General features: G+C 40.6%; 1 protein-coding gene and 1 long non-coding RNA gene across 2 annotated transcripts in view; both read left to right on the forward strand.

Moving 5' to 3' along the window:
* LOC109036592 (phospholipid phosphatase homolog 1.2 homolog) overlaps positions 1-20,789 on the forward strand; it is a 71,360-nt gene that overhangs the window by 14,658 nt on the left and 35,913 nt on the right. The gene's annotated exons all lie outside the window — the stretch shown is intronic.
* On the forward strand, positions 213-17,895 carry LOC140225478 (uncharacterized). Its single transcript, XR_011900561.1, has 2 exons — positions 213-517; positions 17,525-17,895. It is a non-coding gene; the product is annotated as an uncharacterized lncRNA (long non-coding RNA).

A 20,789-nucleotide genomic window follows, 5' to 3' on the forward strand; every position in this document is an offset into this window, starting at 1 on the left:
TACACCGGAGTAACATGTCAAAATATGGATAATCCAGCTCTGCTGAGCGGGATGAGGAGAACTAGGAACTTTGTGTGTGGGTGGGGGGGGGATGGACACCTCATCAAGGGGGGGGGGGGGTCTGGAGGGTACTTTTTACTCGTTACTTTAAAAGTGTCGCAACTTAACTCACTGTTACGCTGTATGGGGGAGGTCCGGAGGTCTTACTATGAAAGCTGTCATTATGTTTACTCAATGAAGGTAAATTTAGCAAGTAATTTACGAGCAATCGACAAGAGGTGGGCGATGCCTATTATAACCTTTCCATATCCACGCGACAAGCTATTATTATTCTTGCGAATTTTTCAAGTTATTCACTCGCATTCCAGTTTTAATAACCAGGAAAGCCGGCCAACCCTTTGATCCCACAGAAATAGCAATGGATTTTGCGAATTTAGTACCGATGTTGTCGGGCACTATGAATCAAGACATATTCTCGCACAGAATCGTCGTTTCTCGGGCAATGTATGGCACCGCGGTAAGTACCGACGCAACTATTTTTGCCGAGAGTTCACAGAAGAACGTCGCATCGCTGAGATGCTCGATACGCGGTGAATTGAGGATCGTTAAGCAGAAAGTGATCTGTCAACATTAAGATATTTGAAAACATCGCACCTCCACATTGTTGTTTTTTATCCGCCACGGGCTTCGTGAAATCTCTCAATTTACGTTAATCGCAAGATTTTTAGCTGGTGAACTTATCCAGCTTGCGTCTATTGTGTGGCGCCGCGCCGCGCCGCGGTGCGGTAAGGCGGCCGGAATCAGGAAACGACATTGAAAAATGTATCGGGGGCGTTGCGCGTCTGAATAACTGACCATAAGTTTGTTTAACCTCTTGGCCACTCTATTTTGCCCTACAGCTGATTTGTTCCTGATCGTAAAGGATTTTTTGTTACCCGTGCGAATCGGCCGCTGTGTCATTGAGGCATGCTGATGGATAGCACACAGGAGATCAAAACAAATAAATAGATTTTTCAAGGTTGAACTCGCCCTAAAATATCGATGAGTGGGTCAAACAAATTTAAATCAACTCCGTAACGCACAATATGCGTGACTTCTTCTTGCATTTTCAAATTCCTGCGTACGCAAGCCCCTCGTCAACTATGTTTGTCCATTAGTTAGTCTATTACCTATACCTCCTTTGTCCATTGCAACCACCCGCATCCACCCATAGGATCCCTCCGAATTCCTTTTGTCTTCTCTGTCTATAGCTTTGTCTATCAATTTCAATAATCGGCCCACCGTTTCGTTCCGTGTTTTACAAGTGGGTTGGCAGCGTCAAAGCTCCAAAAAGTGGTCCAGAGTCACGGACAAAGTTGAGGCGGCGCACAGTGGATCGAGTCCATAGGAGACGTCGGACAAAATTTGGGAACTTTAAACGCTCATAACTCCGTTCATACAAAACTTTGAGGTTCTAAAAGTGGTTCCATTGGTTTCCTCGTGAAATTCTCTTTTAGGAACACCCGTAAAAATTTAAAATGTGACGGAATAAATATCAAATTTTGCAGTTTTAGTCAAAAATTTCATGTCCAACCTCTCCAATTAACTTGATCCGCACTGTGCGGCACTTGAGTGTGAGTGGCGTCTCTCGTCACTCATCACTCATCCCGCGTCGGCTGTTGGGACTCAAGTGCATGCCATGCGGATGTTGAGGAGTGGACGTTGAAAAAGTCGCACTTCGTCGCTCACCATTCACCACAGCCATTTTCGGTTAAGTCCGGCAGAATCCCAACTACTCGTGAGCCCTTAGAGCCTCGTCTGTTCGCCGTAGCCACCGCTTTTAAGAGCTTGCCTCTTGAGCGGATCGCCAACAAAACAGTCCAATTGTTCTGCATGCGGATGTCTCTAGCAGTTCGCGTTGCTCGTGGCCCAGTTGCCAAACATACACTTTACAAGGCAAAGCTCCGCATACTTACGAGAGGGAAGAGAGGAAACCAGGGGAATTATGTGCCCAAACTGACACATATGAAGAAAGAGAGACCAGTAAAAGTGCTAAACAACGAAACTAAAAATAACTTAAGTTTTCTTTACTGCATTACTGGTTGATCCCTGTTAAAAAATCGGACGTATTCCTTCCGAACAGAACTCTGTGCAGGTGAGAAAGATGTGGATGTGCTCGTTAGTCGAGGGCCGTAAGAATGAATGGGAATTATAAAGCGCCAGTGACGTCAGCGGCGACGACGAAGCCGCGGAACGACGATCCCGAACATCATCTCATGCGCCCTGTCCATAACGCTCTAGAAACCTGCCCACGGCTCATGAGTTGGTACCTAGTTCCGTTTGCTGAATTGGAATAGCGGGATTTTACATTCTGCCAAACGAAACTACGTGCCAATTATATGCGGGACTCATCATGAGCTGCGGGCATGTGTCTAGAGCGTTGTGGACAGGGCTCATGAGTTAATGCCTGGGATCGTCTGCGGTTCCGCGGTTTCGTCGTCACCGCTGACGTCATTGGAGCCTTATGATTCCCATTCACTCTTACTATACGGTCGAGATCATCGATCAACGAGTACACCCCATATTTCCCACATGCACATAGTTCTGTTTGGTAGAAATACATCCAAATTTCCCACAGGGACACATGGCAATTTGACCCACGAAAGAACCTGGGATCCCTATGGGCGCCTCGGTCTTCCCCATGAACACCCGTTTCTTCCCCATGGGCACCCCAGTCTTCCCCATGGGCACCCGTGTCTTCCCCATGGGCACTTCGGTTTCCCTCACGGGCACTCATGAGCTCCCATAGGTCCTCGTATGATTCCCATGAATCCCCATTAAATTTTCATAGGAACACATGGAACATTTTTAGCATGGAATGATTTGTTTATCATTGTTGAGATATCCCCATATTGGAATAGATGGAAGGGGATAGAGCTCGGAAAGGCCGGTATACTAGTTTACTTCCTTGAAATTGGGTGTGGCAAGCTCATAAGACTTTCCCTCTCTTATGACGCCAGGTCTCCCCCAACCAATCCAGCAACGTAGCTTCTGAATTGGAATGAGAGCCCAATCGTTCTTCATACCTAGATAGGCAGATACTCTTTAATGTGACATCTCCCTAAATAAGCGTGCACAAGAGGTGGGTGAATTCAAATAAGGGTCAAATTCCAGGTTCTATTTCCTCCCAAAATTTTTTTCTGAATTTTTGGGCAAACCAAACTTTATTTTGACTATCATTAGGTGTAGACTTAGGAAATATAGCTCGTCGAGCTTAATAGTTGGGCTTAAACCCGAATTTCCACCGTCAAGTGTATCACTTCCCAAAATTTGCCGTAATTTTGCCTGATTTCCTAAATTTTCATCTCAGAGGTGACATATAATACTTTTAACTAAAAATTGAACACAATCGTCATAAAAGCATCGTCGATCACTAAATCAAAGCATAATTGAAAACATGTAACCCTTTCATATCTTGCAGAACCAAAAAAATTAAGAAAAAATTCATCTGTCATGAAAGATATCTGGAGCTTATTCTGCTTGTCTTTTAGACAGTTCCGTCTGTTTATCAAAATGCGCACTGATTTCGTTTCACACGAGAAGAAGCTTTTATTTCTTGGAATATTGCAATACAAAATGGATCAAAAACACCGAATTTTAAAACTTCGAGTGGGCGTGTACCCGCTGAAGTGGTGATAAAGCCAGGAAATTTTGAGGACTTACATTAACATAACAATTACACCGGTCAACTTTTTTTTTTTTTTTTTTTTTTTTTTTTTTTTTTTTTTTTATTTTTGATTTTCCGAAGATTTGCCGATGGTTTCGGAGTAGATTTTTGGCGCTGATTCTGAAGAACACCTCCATTTACCTGTATCAATGCGATTTATCCTGGGAAAGTTCGGAATTTTTCCGGAGAAATCGGAATTTTCCTTAAAAGTCTAGCTTTTCCAGAAGAGTCAATTTTCCGGGAGAATCTGTGCACGATGGGAAAAAAAACAAGAATTTTTCGATTTCGTAGCCTAAGATACATAAGAAACCCTATTGCACCCCTATTAAAATTTCCTTTCTTTTCCTTATACCAAGGTTTTCCGGTCCAGTTTCATAAAAATCAATTAATTAGTCACCGAGATAGTGTTTTAAGCCACGGCCACCATCTTAGATTTTCGAATCTCGGAAATTCGACTAAAAATTCGAGTTTCCCATTCAAAAATACCCCTGGATACCAAGTTTTGCGTAAATCGACTGATTAGGTGCTGAGATAGCATTTTAGGCCACGTCCGCCATCTTGAATTTTCGAATTTTGAAAATTCGACTAAAAATTCGAGTTTCCCATTCAAAAATACCCCCGGGTACCAAGTTTTGCGTAAATCGATTGATTAGGCGCTGATATAGCATTTTAGGTCATGTCCGCCATCTTGGATTTTCAAATTTTGAAAATTCGACTAAAATTCGAGTTCCCCATTGAAAAATACCTCCGTGTACCAAGTTTCACTTAAATCGGTCGAAAAGAGCGCCTACAGGGCTTAAACAAACAAGTCCTAGTTGATTAGGCGCTGCGATAGCATTTTAGGTCATGTCCGCCATCTTGGATTTTCGAATTTTCAAAATTCGACTAAAAATTCGAGTTCCCCATTGAAAAATACCCCCGGGTACCAAGTTTCACTTAAATCGGTAGAAAAGAGCGCCTACAGGGCTTAAACAAGCAAGTCTCAGTTGTAACAGTTTTCCACTCTGTCCCACTACAGTGGGACATGGGACAGGATGGAAACATATGGGACAGGATGGAACGGGACAAGATGGAACGGGACAGGATGGAATAAGCTGTTTTTTAAGCTTATCTCTAACAGTAAAGACAATTTTGGTGTTTTTTTTTACGGAATATTTAGTAGCACGTCCTAGAGGATCTGAATAAGAGAAAATTTTCCCTAACGCACACTTCGAAAGTATTTTACGAGCTGATATTAGTGTGTGTGTGTATGCTTGACGCCCTGTTAGTTATCATGTATAGCATTCTGTTTGGCATCATTAATGGCGTTAATCTTGCACAAAAATTTGCGAATTTCAGAATTTTTGCCATCTACGACGTGTGAACTATTCAATCAAAACAAAAAAAGTCGTTTTTGGAAAAACCTCAACGTTACGGCAGTCATTTAGAGCTTATTACATCGTTGCCATGTCTCTCCTGACTGTTGCTGACTGTTGCTCGGGGCAATGATTCTAGCGCGTGAAAAAGTTATTGATGGAGCAAAAAATAAATTGACATATTTTTTTTCTCAAATTCAAAAGCATTACCTATCATCTGCGATAAAGTTTTCTCAAATAATCACTCTAGTTATGTTGCAACATCGATTTAAAGTCAAGAACCAGGCACGGGGGACACGCAAATTTGGGACAAATGTAGGCAATTTGCACATTCAAAGTTCTCCTAAATTTTTATTTCAGTCCAAATAAAGTGGGAAGTAGCATGTAATAGTCAACAATAGTGTGGAAAATGAGAAAAAAATTTGATCTGCCCATGATTCTCAGATTATGACGATTAAAACAGCTCGGGACACCAAATTAGACGCTTATTTGAACTCACCCAGGTAGCAACATTTTCCAGGAAACAGTGCGATCCATAGGTATCGTTTGGCTGACCGCCAGGAGTGTGATAGAAACAAATTTGAATAAATTAAATTGAGTAACTTGTGTAGAGAGTATTCGGCACGATTTCGAGCGCGAATCATTAGATTCTGATCCACAAACCTGAGCAACTTGGAACTTAAAAAATTTAGACTATAAAACGAAGCCGAAATCTTCGGTTATGAATTCAGTAAACTTTTTCTATCTTTTAAGTGAAGGATTCCAGTTCTAAATTCGTTGATGATTTTTTTCCATCAATTTTCATTTCAATCACTTGATAGACAATTTTGTTTTGTGTAATTGTCTAGCTCAAAATGATCTGTCTTCAAACGACGAAAAGATGACATTTGCCAACGGCGCGTCAACTTTTGATGGCTCTTGAAGGTTCAAAACTGTCTGGCGCTCCGAACACAGTGCGACTCGATCCTATGAATCAATTAACCCCGATACACGAATGACTTCAACTTCTAGATCTTCCTGGCCGTTGTGTGTTTCCTCCTCCCATTGAGAACATATTTATCGACACTCGTCGTAAGAAAACGGCCGGAATAATCAAAAATCACACCGTATGATTTTTGCATGATTACCGTGCATATGACTCATACATTTATAGGTTCGGAGGAGCGAGTTCATGTAATTACATAGGCACGTACAGAAAAGAAAGAAAAACAAAAAAGAAAGAGGTTTCATTTCCTTTGTCAAACGCGCATTAATTAAGGCGTCGCATACTGACGACGTCACTTGGAGTGGCGTCATCTTCTTTTCGGGACTCGAAGGATTGACCATGCATAATAATTGATGTATAATCGGCAAGTCTCGTCACAAAAATTTATTTACAATGATGGGAGTTGACGGGGTTTCTGAATTTTGGTCATCCCATGTAGCAGTTTCCAACGGATAAATTGCAATATTTTGAAAATTTTTGGCGATAAAATCGCTAACATTCGAGCGATTGTCCTCAATCTTGTCGCAATTTTGTCTCTATAAAATCGAAATTTCATCTCAATTTATCGCGATTTTTTACTCGATATAATCGCGATTTTATTGCAAGTTTATGCGATCATATCTCAATTTATCGCAATTTTTCATCCGATAATATTGCAATAAAAATCGACGCCGATAAAATCGCGCTACATTCTCCGATCAAATCGCAATTTATCGCGATCACTGCCACTTCGGTAAGTGGGATCAATACTGATCTCAGCCGGAGCCGGATTCTTTTTCAGCAGAAGGCGAAGCCACAAACTATACGACGACGACGCGTGTGGGAGGTGGGAGCCAAGAGTCAATCGCCGGCGCATGGCGCAATGAACCGAGGCCAGAAACACAATATTTACACTCGACGCAAAAAAATTGCCCCAACTTAGTGCACTATCAAAATTCGCGGTCGGAAATAGCACATTCAGCACATGCCGAGCCAGATGGGTCGAATGCGCGCACGCTTTGCACGCTCTCTTGCAGGAGGCGCGGCATGTACATACAGCGATATCATCACCATTCGACCTGGGTGCAATAATGAATTATGACAGGTTCGAACGTAGATGCGCCGTAACTGCAAATGAATTTATTAAATTTTGATAGCAATTGCCTCCAAGCACGAGGCTCACTTCGCCAAAGGACGGGTGCCCATAGGGGCCTTTTTTTGGACACTAAATACTATACTTAATCATAAAATGCGACGAAAAAAGGATCACGACTCCTGCGACGGACGGGTACCCGTGGGGACTCTTTTTTGTACACGAAATACTGCCGTGCTAAGGAAAAACGCCGTATGAACATCCGAGAGTTGCCAAATTTCCCTGGATGAAACATGTATTTTTGAAGGAAATTACGCACATTTTTCCTTGAAATTCTCAGACATTTAAGATTAAATTGCGCACGAAATTCTCTGAAAAAAAAAATGTGCGCAATGTTCGCAGTAAATTCAATTTTTTGGCGGAAATATGGCAATGGCTGAAGGTTCATATACAGCGTTCTTCCTTGGCACGGCAGAATACTACTCTTATCATGAGATGCAACGAGAAAATTGAGCGAGAGTCTGAAAGTAATCATATTAAAAGGTGAAATCTTCTACGAAGAAATATTTATTTACGTATTTTAAATTTTTACTCCATTTAGTGTTAAAAAGAAGCCATCATGAGTACCTGTACCTGTACTCTCTTGGCGGAATACTCCAGTCATGCCATTAAAAAATCATACCCAATTTAGGGGTTGAATTCTATGGATTAGCTATTCTTCTCAAACGTCAAATTTCTACGTTTGATATCAACGGAGATACTCTCCTTTGTAACCTTATGTAATCTTAGGTGATTTCAGCCCTAAATCGTCGGATCCCACACTCTGCTCTAGTGTGAATAACTCAATTGTAAGTGTTTGTGAACGGGAATGTGAATAAAATGGTGTTACTCCGGAGAACTGGTCTACTGATGACGAACGGCTCCTGATTTAAGGATCCTAGTAAAAGTGGGTCAGCCTGACGTCAGGCTATGTTTCATATAAAGTACCCTATAGTGACATTAGTTTGATATCAGCCTAAATCAGTCTGACTCAGGGTAGTTTATAAAACATAGCCTGACGTCAGGCTGATTCACTTTTACTCGGGGATTCACATCTTTGCTGGGGACTGCAGCCAGAGATATCAAAGAAAGAAGAGAGGTCTGGAGATTGACATACGTGCACCTTGAATCTGACGACATAATAGCGGTAATGAGGTCTGACGTTATACGAAGACTAAACTGAGATCGGGGAGGTAAATCTCAGTGCAAGGAGGCAGATGCATCTGTACTTAAAAATAGCGTCACTGTCAATCTGGATCCTTAATTACGCAGCGGATAGGCTAGGGCCACGAGGGTCGCGAGGTTAGCGAGGGGCTAAGGGCAAGGCAGGAGGTTTAGCTAACGAGGGGGGGGGGGGGAGAACAGGGATCATTTGACAGGGCTACATGGTAACTCGCTTCAAAATTCGGGGGACGATCTGATAGACCTGTCATCTGGCTTGGATGAGCATGAATGTAGATGCTTCCAGTCTTAAGGCAGATTGTGCATTCCGTCAGGAGTTGTCATGTTGTCCAAACAAATCCATAGGCGTACGTAGGTCATTTTGCTAGGTGGGCCCAGTGGCGTGGCGTGCTTTGCGATATTAACGATTGTCATGCCATTTAAACCTATGGAAAAGGATCGATAAACAGGGTGTTCGCAGCGAACACCTTAATAATCGATTCTTTAACAATCGATACATCGCAATTCACGCCACGCCACTGGGTGGGCCCTCCTACCACCAGGAGGTCTAGGGGGCCTCCTCCGGAAAATTTGTGAAATTTTAAATCTATTTGTACGGATTTTGAGGCTTCCGCAACGTAGATTTTCCATCAACTCCTGCGGAAAAATTACGTTTATTGTTTTACTTTCAGTACGAAATAATTTCGAATTGTTGCACTCAACACATCTGGAAATTTGTTGACATTTTAACTCTATTTGGACGCATTTTGAGGCTTTCACGATGACAATTTTAGAAGACACTGAGTGAATGAACACGGTGTTTTCATATAAGACTACATTAAACGAGATAATCATCTGCAACGAAAATTTTTTCTCCACCAACCAGAATTTCTAAGGGGGGGGGGGGGTGGCAGCTGATACTATTTTCAATTCTAGGGAAAGGGCCAGCCTTCCCCCCTGGACCTCCCTTTTGTACGTCCATGAAAAAATCATTTATTATCTTTCAATGCTAATTATTATCTGACATTGCTTTAATTTTGAACTGCTGACTTCTTTTTCAAGAAACTCTAGGACTAATCCGCAAGAACATGCAAATGTAACCTCCCAGAAGATACTATTTTTCTTGATCCGACATCGATCCCACTAACATGATTTGTCATGGATCGTAACTATCATTCCTTGGAAGCTCGAGGCTCCTTCATGAGACTTATTCAGAAGGTACTATCGTTCAATTTTTGAGTTGGCAGCCGTGCGTTGAAAGACACGGTTTTCAACTTAAGACAACGTGCAAGAGTGCACTTCTACGCTACAAACGTAATGAGTTGGGTGGCAGTCGCGACAAAATTACAAAATTAGAAACTTGTCGCGCGCTTTGCAATGATGTGGAGTAACGTAACGTGTCGGCTCTTCCAAGTTCGTAAAAGAGCGATTAGAAGTCCATGAATGGCCGAGTACACGCGCCACTTTCGTCTCGAACATAGCAATGTCTCGATTTGAACGCCATGATGCCTCGACTAGATGGCAATTAACGTGGTTGAAAAAGGTTAGCAGCTCATCTCGAGCACTTTGTAAACTATGTTTGGAACTTGGACCACCTTCCTCACCGTCCAGGATGCATCGCTGTTCTGCCAATTCATAATGTACAATGTTTAGTCAGAAGACAGCTTTATCTGCCAAGAATCAGCGCCTGTTTATTGAACCTCATGGTAGCTACAAGGTTGTCTTGCAAAAGTTGTTGGTAACCCATCTGCCCCACCTCCTAAAATCTTGTCATCGGGATGCAAAAACAACCCTAGGATTTTACGATTAAATTGCCGAAACATTAGAATGCAACTTAAACTGATAAAAATCTGAGAGAAAAATACTTGGAAATCTAATTTAGAACTTGAGAAGAGCTGTAAAACAGCTGAAAGCTGGAAACAGCTGAAAGGAATTCGTATTGATCGGATGATTTCTTGAGGTTCCGTCTCTCGAAGATACGCCATCAACCCGCGGAATTTTAATCTCTTCTCTGTCGCTTTCGGAGGTAGCCCGGGAGAGGATTATGACTGTATTGTCATATATAACCATCCTTATTCTATAATTTATCTAGTCACTTGATTACTTCTACATTTCATCATTAGTGAGAGGAAAGAATGGGTTCAAAATTTACTACCACCTACATAATTAAAAGGAGACGCAAATCGCTCGGGTCGTGACATGGGGGGTCAGGGACCAGAGCCTTCATCCGCCTTTAATTTCAGACGGAGAGAAATATTTCACTGGAGTCAGATTATCTCTAGAAATGTCTCTCTTGTACATCATTACACTGGAAAAAAAAACACATTGGATCTAGAGTCCAGAGTCTTGAAAACATTGATAAGAAAAAGGACTCTTGATTCAATCAGATTTAAGCTTAAATCAAAAAGAAATTCGCTCAAATTAAGAGGCTTGGTTTTTTATTTAAGCTTAAATCTGATTGAATCAAGAGTATTTTTTCTTGTCGATGTTTTTAAGAGTCTGGACTATAGATCCAATGTGGTTTTTTCCCAGTGTATGTAACTTTAATTTTTATTTTTAATTACTTTAGTACAGTTTATTTAAATCATGTAGATAGAAACAAGACATATTCTTCATTGGCTAAGCGTGAATGATCGAGTATCGATTTTTCTCCATTTGAAGCTATAGCAAAGCATCGATTCATTAAGGCGTTCGTCTCAAACACCCGGTTTATCGATCCTTTCTATAGGTTTAAATGACAGTTTAATCGATATATCTCAAAGCACGCCACACCATAGATCGGGGTGGTTACCGTGAGGTATTCGGTTGTCAATCCACAGGTGGCGCCATCGTCATATTGCATTGTCACGTCGTGGCGCGCCAACCCATTGGAACGTATTTAAACCAAAAAGAACTATATGCGTTTTGGAATGAGCCCTGAGATCCTTAAGAATACACGCATGATAAGGCTCATGTCACAAAGGATGTAGTTCTTTTTGATTGAAATGAAGAGACGTGGCGTGCTTTGCGATATATCGATTGATTTGTCATTTAAACCCACGGAGAAGGATCGACAGACAGGGTATTTGCCCCTTGATAATCAATCCTTTACAACACCTTCAAATAGGGAAATATCGATAATCGACCGTTCACGCCTCCCAACTGTTTAGATGCGTTCATATAAGAACTAGAATCGGGAGAAAACAGAATAACATTGCGATGTGTGATGGTGATGTGCACTGTGCAGTCGTTATCAATGCACGGTCGCACGGACTGTGAATCGCGTCAGAGACAGAGCCGGATTCACTTTGAATGGATCACGAATTCGTTTTGAAACTCGATAAAAACCATTAAATGAACGTGTCAGCGGGGGAGGGGTGCATAAGACGCATTTACTCGTGTTGAACACATTTTTTGGGAAAGCCCTGTCAACACTGCTAGCAAAAGTTCACGAAACTTTGCGCGAAAGTTAAGTTCCGTAAACCTATCTCCGTGTGGACAAGGCCTCCCATTCATAAGAAATGAACGAAAAAATTACGAAAGAACAAACATAAATGCGGTTCAATGATTTTAACTTCCGCCGCCGCGCCGCGCAGACCGCACCGTGTTGGACGCAATGCGTGAAGTATTCACGCAGTCTTGTAGGCGCTTTGCGTTTCACGCGAACCGCACCGTGTTTGGCGCGATGCGTGAAGTATTCATGCATTCTTGTAGGCGCTATCCGTTTCACGCTGACCGCAATGACCGCACTGTGTTTGATGCTTTGCGTGAAGTATTCGTACAGTTTTGTAGGCGCTAATATGTGTTACATGCCGATCGCCACGCCGAGGGCTCCTCCTTTTCATCTTAAGTCCTCGTTAACATTTCTCTCTAAGTCGCGCCGTTCTAGGCCAAATTGCGTGTTTGGTTTCTCTCGTAACTCGACTTATTGAGGGTGCTGTCTCTTGTATCACTAAGAGGCGACACAATTAGAAATTACTATACTCTCAGGAAATGAAAGATTTCGTCGCCTTTTCTCGTTTGTAATTTTGTTTTTATAAATCCGATTTTTTTTATACCTACACTTAAAAAATTGCAAATTTTTTCCGCCCCTTAGATTTGCCGCCATGGGCCGCGGCCCATGTGGCCACCTCCTTAATCCGGCCCTGGTCAGAAAGGTTGCGCGGTCGAAAGTGTGTTCGAGGCGGGATTTCAAATTAAGGACGGATATTTTCGAACGCCATCTTTGCTTCTTGCTCAATGCACGTATGAATAGAAAAGCAGGATTCACAACTTTACACTCATTTTTGGTTGCTTGTTATTGCTCAAAAAATCCCGGCATATTCTGCAAACTCGGTGCAATCCTTAATTTTCAAAAATGCAATGGAAAAGTATACTGAATAAGCTCATTGAGATTGAGACATTTTACGTAAAATAGGCAAACTCTCATCGTTACACTGAAAAAAAAAAAAAAAAAACTCTGGCCGTGGAAGCCGTATTTACGAGATTTACAGACATACCGTCCGCGTTCCAGGCTCAGAGACCGGAGTTCCGGGTGTAGCATTCGGAGCAGCCGGAGCTATGGCTCCAGCACCCGGAATTTTCGACCCCTGATCCCGGTGCGGACGGCATGTCTATATAACCCTAACTTTGTTTTCAGTGTATGTGGTATGAAATTCCCTATTCAATCCTTTTCAACAAGTTGTAAGCAAATCACCCCCTTCTTAGAATCCATTTGAGAATCCAGGTATCGTCTCGGAAGCTTTCTTTCAATCTGTACCTAAAACCCTATTTTCATTAAACGGACCTAAAACAAGTAATAATACGGACAGGGGTGCAAAAATAAGGACTGCGCTATTAAGTTTGGCAACAGCGTATTGCATCCATCCTTATAGAGGGAAAGGAGAGGGTGTAATAACTGAACCCGCCTGAGCAACATTTTCAATCGACTTTCCCCTCAAAGCATTTCACAGCTCTTCAGGGATTCAAAAAGATTAGTTTTATGTTCCCCGCATCACACCTGTTCACATTGTTGGCTCCAGTATGAGTACGTTTTCCGGGATGACGTCATCGAGCAATAGGTGAGCGGGGAGCAAGGTTGCCAGATTGTGTGAAAACACGTAGATATTTTACATTGAGTTGTATCGGGAAATATGATGCATTTTCAGCGCAATCTGGCAACAGCGGCGGAGAGGAGTCTACTCTGAAAAATCATTCCGGTGTGAGGAGCTTTGCCCGTAATCTCGGTCACACGAGGATAACTCCCCGGAGAAAAGACATTTTTACAGAGAGCCGTGTTTTTCTGATAGAGTCTCCGAGATTCTGTCGTTAGAAACTTGCTCCCTCGATTCCGTCGGAAAAATACATTATTTTATCGTTATTGAGGAAATACGTAAGTTCATTTGTCCCAATTAAAGATGAAATAATAATTAAGTAAAAATGAAAAAGAAAGACATCTTTAAATGCAATTTTACGCTTAACGCAGTATTTACTGTTTTTTGTGTTTTTTGAAAGAAAATTCGACTTTAAATGTTAAGTTTCCGTCGAAACATCCCTGTGATACCAGATTGCACCCTAATCGATCAGTACGCTGCAGGGGTATCGTTTCAAGCCACATTTACTGTCTGGGAGTTTCGATTTTTTGTAATATCACCATGAACATATTCGAGTTTTGGCCATAGAGTACATAGAGTCGTAATGTAAGTGGGAGAGCTGGCGCCACTTTTAAGCATTTTCCATGTCCCGAATTCCGAGACTCCTGTGTGACGCCGGGTCACTTTTTCGATACATAATCGATTGTTTGCGATACACGGGTACCCGGCCATCCGATGACAACAACAACAACAACAACAACAACAGAGGAGATAGGAATTACCACGTATTCCACACCGCCATTTTGGATCGAAAATGTATCGAAAAAGCGACCCGAACTCGGCGCACACCGGGCTCGGAATTCGTCGAGCAGAACATGGCGCCAGCTCTCCCATTTACATTACGACTCTATGTACTCTATAGTTTTGGCATACTACCGCCATTTCTGGGCTTAGAGACCGAATGCTCCGGGTGCTAGAGCCATAGCATCGATTGCTGCGGGTGCCACACCCGGAATTTTCAACCTCTGAGCCCAGAACGCGAACGGTATGTTTATATAGCCAGTAAATGCGGCTTCCACGGCCGGAGCTTTTTATTCAGTAAAGTTTCAAAATCTTGTACACTTTTTCGAACATCTCGACATTGTCTTTGAAAAGATGCGGAAAATGGATCCTGATCTTTTCCCCGCAGTGAAGATATTTTTTCTCTCATGTCTGCATTTACTTTAGTGTCCAGGGTTGAACATCTCGTCGGTATTTCTGATTTTCTGCGCCGCGGACAACGTAATTCCTGCGAGAGCTTTCTAACTCGTACCTCACAGGTAAGCTCTCGAGTACGGACCAGAGCAGAGTTTAATATAAATTACCGTCTTGTGACTCTCGGTCGAGATGTTATCGCGTGTCATCTCTAAGTCGACAAGGTGGGTATTGGATGGCCGCGGGAGGCTGTCGCGGGTAGCGTGATGCTGATGGCTTATCCTATGAGCCAAGGAAGGTTGATCTGTGGACTATTGGATTACACATTACAGACATAGTGCAGCTAGATCGTTTCAAGTAAGGAGCATGGAGACCAGTGCAATGTTGTCAAAATTATAAATCAGAACTGTTTAGTATATGAACCCCTGGATAACCCCGGCCGATGATATACCTGTTGGTAATTCCGGCGTGTCTCGGGACGCTAACACTTAATTGAAGTAAATCTTGAATTAATATGATATGAATGGTATTTAAATGATAAGACTTGTAAAGTATTTGTAAAATTAGGCATTTCTGAGGTACAAATAAAAAAAAAAAAAAAAATGAGCCCCTGGAATGAAAATTCTTGTGAAGGAAATAAGATCAAAATACATATGTACATGTAGGTCGCTTTATGGCACTCTTTGGCGCTCTACGACACCAAACCTCCACTGCTACCTGTCAAACTATAACACCTCTGGTATTGAGCACCTTAACATTTCCGCTTCAATCCCATCCCTACAACCTTTCATTGGCCGCCCTCTGCGCCTCCTTCCAGGAAGCATCCAATCAAGGACCTTCTTTAGCAACCTGTCTCCTGCCATTTTCTGAACACGACCATGCCAAGTGAGTTGTTTCGTCATAATGCCATGCACGATGATCTGTTCGGCATCCACAAATTAGAATTACAAAGATCAAATTTACAAGAAAATTTTACGATGCACTGACATTTTTTTTCTGTAAGATATTATTTTGACTCAAAGCGTCGTTTCTTTTTGTTCTTTTTTTTAAATTAGGTCCGTGCGGATTCAACTCAAGGTTAGGTTTTTTTTTTTTTTTTTTTTTTTTTTAAGTTAAAAAAGCGTCTTTAATTTGCTAATTTGCTGAAAATCGTTAATTTTAAGTTAAAAAAACGATAACTAAACAAAGTTTCTTTAACCCGAAAAAACCAAATCTTGTCGACAAGAAACGACGCTGTAAGTCAAAATAATATCTCAAGAATTTTTTTTTTCAGTGTGAAATGTCCATGAAGTAAAGGCATGCATGCTCGTCGACAATGACGACTACTATGCTAATGTTCAGCAACATCTGATGAATTTTTGTCAACCATTGTTAACGAGCACTGTCCAATTTTCCATAGAAAGAGCATGTACCTAAATATCAATCGGCTAGGGTGATGAAAATAAAAGTTTTTACAACAGTCAAATCCTGTTCCATTTATGAGACTTCGGTCGTCAAATAGAGGACTTTGTGCTCACAATAGAATAATTTTGGCCAATAACAAAGACTCTCGATACCTAAAAGAGAAAAAAAAAACTTGGGAACAACACAAATAGCGTTTTCTGATATCGGCATCAATTATATTTTCGGGTGCGAGGGTAACTCCGTGCTCTTTGTATTCCAAATCGTACCATTTTGTGGCAACGTTTGCGGCATATCACCTATGGAGCGGACGCTAAATCTACGTGAAAGATTGAGGATAAAAGTGCTACCTCAGATTTGTGGCTTGAGTGGAGATGAGAGGCACAGCGCGACGAGAAAAAGCTTGACCCGACATCAAGGAGCGGAACTGAGGATAGCACATCATCAGATTTTAATCTGTGCCTAGGCACTTGCGGTAGCCCTCCAGGGCTTAGGGACCAGGGTTCGCTGCTTGGCTCGGCAGGGCCGCGGCCGAGTAGTGGACTATCGTCACAGAAACCTCGCCAAGTCACAGAGAAGAGTGCTATATTGATTCATAAGAAAAACTTGAGTGAAAGAGCCTGGTCGCCTCATCATAGTCGTGTTTTGCACTTCTCTTAAACTCGATGTAGCCTCGGAGACTTTGCATGGGAAAAAAATGTATTGTTTTCTTTGAGAGTGCTTTTTATGAGCCGGGTTCAAAGATGTTGTTTTTTTTTTTTTTTTTTTTTTTTTTTTGCAATTTTTTCCGTCGTAGAAAATTTGAGAAAATAGATTTAAAAGGAAGAAAATGACTACCTTGTGACGTCTCATGGCGGCATTTTCAATTTAAACACATACATTTTACTACATTAAAGTATTTAGTGTAACTTTCTCAATGATTTTGCAGTTTATAAACTAAGGATATTTTTGTGCCCAGTTCATCAAGTATAGTCTATTTATAAAATATCAAAATTCAAACGCCTGCAAATTCTTTATAGAGCCTCAGAGAGTTAAACGCAAGGTCATGAGATGAATTTAAATTAACCACCTAGACGATTCGTTTTATTTTTTTAGGTAATTTACCGACGAACAGAGAAAGGTCATGATTTGAAAATGAAAGTCAATCAAAAGTCTGCCTTTGAAGTTTGTAAAATCTGTTGATAAAAAAAGTCAAGTAATCTTTTCATCGTTTCACCCTTTATTTTTTTATCCTTCCAAAATCTTCAAAATGAAATGGTTTGATTTTCCCAACACCCCAAATATTTTTCCACGCTATCCATAACTTGTCATGAGAAAAGGTCGGTGATGTGCTCAATTAAAGTGTCCAAAGGGATACCTTCTAAACCATAAGGGTTGCTACTAATCCCAAGGTCATAGAAATGATGTTGGTTGACTTTTTTTCTGAAAATTGAAACACAAAAAGAAATTTTCAACATCGCTGATGCAGTTGTGCTTACACCCCAGGCATTGACATATTTTTTTAGAATCATTTTTTTTCTGAAATATCTAATACGTTTTTTGTCTTGGTTTCTGTTTCAGGTAAGCGGAATTGTCTTTCTTGGTACTTCAGTGACCCAGATTCAAATCGATCTAAAGCTCTAAAAAAAACGTGAGTGCTTAGCAATGCTGATGAACATGCACTTCTTTTTTAAACCTATCCTTGAATAAGAACAAATTGTTTTATATCAACTCTGTTCATTTGGTCTGCTGGACAGTATGTGTTTGAAAGAAGAAAAAGGAAAAATATGAGGGGACTTGATAAGTACCTCTTACGGCAACGAGAAAAGTTTGAATACGAACCACTAGTTTTCCTAACAAACTCTTCGACTTAAATGAAAAGTTTAATCGGATTACATTCAACAAAATGTATAGCGAACAATAATTATTATAATACATGTTTATCGTCCGTATTTTGTGTATGTTTTTCTCATTGCTCTTTCGGAGAAAAAAGAACCGGTGCCCTCACATCGCTCATTCTGGCATGCTACGGAAAAACGCCGAATGAAACTCCAGGCGTTGCCACATTTCCTCCGATAAAATACAAATTTATTGCGGAAATTGTAAATATTTGTTTTTCCAATTTTTTCAGACTATTTTGTTCGCAATTAAATCTAAAATATCTGAACATTTTAAGGAAAAATTTACCTAAATGTCGTCAAAAATACATGTTTTATCCGAGAAAATTAGGCAACTCTCGAATGTTCATATTGTGGATCCTAGTGTACCCTTAGAATAGCCTTAACCTTCCCGTTTTAACTCTGGCAGAACGCTCAGTAACGGAGATTCCCCCATTTGAATAGGAAATGTGTTGTAACTAGTTCAAATTCCAAAGCAAGTGTAGGAGGAGCTACATCAGTCCCGAGGTTTTACGAGTGTCCACTCCCATATAGTATTTGACAGAACTGGCTTGCATGTGAACTACATTCTTGGAACGGTTCAAACGACTCTCTGAATAATTTCTGAAATAGTTCTTTCATAATCTCTCACGCTTAAACCCTGATGCTGGGGTCGTTAATAAGCTCACTCTTGGATAGACATTTAATTCTGGAATTCAAGTAAACGACTCAGGGAAGGTAATTGGAACACAAATCTCATTTTACGAGGACATTACCCGGCGAGAAGCACCCTGATCGCGAGCGCAGCTCTAAGCTCGCTAGAATTTTTCACCCCATGTTGCCGGTACCGACATCGCTAATGTTTCTAGTTTTATATAAAAGTCTTAAATAGTTATCAAATTAACTGCGAGTTACAGACAATCCTAATTTATAGATCTAATGACTAAACAGAAAGTTTTGTAATTTTAATAAAAGAAAACGTGCATTGATATTATATTGACTTTCGCGGCGAAGCAAACTTTAAACTTTTGAAAGCGTCGAGTAAAGGTAGAGATATTCAAATTTAATTTGGATGAATCGTTTTCTAGACGTCACATTTAAAGTTGACTTTGTGCAAGGTAATCGATGGCGCAGTATGTTATTTTTATTTGCTTTGGGTATTTTTAAGATAAATTCCACCACACGGAATTTTCTTTCAAAATTTGGCAATCGTTTGCTAGGATGTCCCAGATTAAAAATTGGAGCAAAGCCGAACGAATTCAAAGGAATGAGTTATAGGGTTCAACCCATGAAGTTTTGCTACGACTTTTTGTGTTTTTTTTTTTTTTTTTTAACGAATATTATCGTTTACGACTCACGTTTTCTCCATGATATTGCAAGTGTTTTTACACGCCATCGCAAAGTGCTGAAATGCTTTAGAAAAATGTCAATCCTCGAGTCCGTATCTTATGTTTTTTTTATTATTTCTTTTTTCACTTTTGGTTTGATGGATTTAATCCCTGTGGGGCCTGCAGCCAACTATAGAATTCGATTAATTTTCATACTTTAACAATGCGTCGGTATCTTTTTTTCCTCCATGTGGAATTGGACTATCATTGTTAATCGGAAAAAAGGACAGTTTCCGATTTTCATGCGTGAACAGGTATTACCTGGAAAATTAAGGTAAATTTTATTCAATCAAAGATGAACTAAATCTGAAACTGATTTTACATACCGTAAGATTGAGCTCAACATTTGCAACGGAAATTTTTTATATAATCATCTATGGGGTTACGTAAGCTACCTGAGGGGAAGAGGGGGGAGCCCTTCACGATAAAATTTCAAGTATGGCATGAAACCATTTGTCAAAGAAGGAAATGATGTTATAAAACTATCCTCAGAGTTACAACATCATTTCTATAAATATCTCAAATTGTGAATCAAGGGCAGGATACATATCCCAATGACGTATTTTTTGTTTATTGACTCATGATCAATCTTAATTGAGAAGTGTTAAAATGTGTTTATGAAGCCATGATCTCATTGAAGTGTTAAAGAAATATGAAAAATCACGTCATTTCCTGAGATTCCGACACAATGATGGGACATTAACAACTTAAAAAGCTCCTGGGGCAATTGCTCTGATTTTTTAGTTCAACCTTATAAAGTCCTCTCCAGAAAACTCAAGTTGCTCAAAACTACATTTGGACCGCGTTAAGCAGAAAGAAACCATGCCACATAAGCTATTGCCAGATTTAATCAGGTGATTTAATTTAGTGCGTATTTTTGTGCAAATTTCAATGAATTATCTGCATGGTACAAAGCAAATTCCTCACAATTTTCAAAGGAATCCGCACAAATGTTCTCCCGCTAAAAATGTAATCGCCTATAATTAATTTTGGTAATAATTGAAGTGGCTTGATTCCACTCTGTTAAACGCGATCCATTTGAACGGTCATTTTTCGTTCATGTCTCTCTACAGGACGTGAGAGAACACTCACATTCTTCTTCTTACTTCGCTTCTATCATTCTGTTGAGTTCGCCTTCAATAATTGTAACGGCAATTTGAGTGACTTGGGAGCTCGAATAGTTGCTTGCAGTATAGTTTTCCCGCTTATGTACAGTCCCGGCAAGAAATACACGTCACTTCTTCCCCCTGTCTTTAGTTGTATCGAGTTTGCCTTCAAAAATTGTGATGGCAATTTTAGCGATTTGCAGGGAGTACTAATAGTTGCGCGCATAAATTTTGCAGTTCCGGCAAGGAACCTACCAAAAAAAAAAAAAAAAAAAAAAAAAGTCATGCGTTTTTTACTCACACTTGACTCCTGTGTGTTACATGGTGGTGCCTAATTATTGTTTTTTTTTTGTCAAGTCGGTTTAGCACGGTTGGAGCGTGAAGCACCGCAGGTCGCTAAGTATTAATACGTAAAAGATCATGAACATTTTTAGAAAACTTGGAGACCATGGCAAAAAAAGAAGGTAATGGTGGG

The sequence above is a fragment of the Bemisia tabaci genome, chromosome 1, assembly GCF_918797505.1.
Source record: "Bemisia tabaci chromosome 1, PGI_BMITA_v3".
NCBI lineage: Eukaryota > Metazoa > Arthropoda > Insecta > Hemiptera > Aleyrodidae > Bemisia > Bemisia tabaci.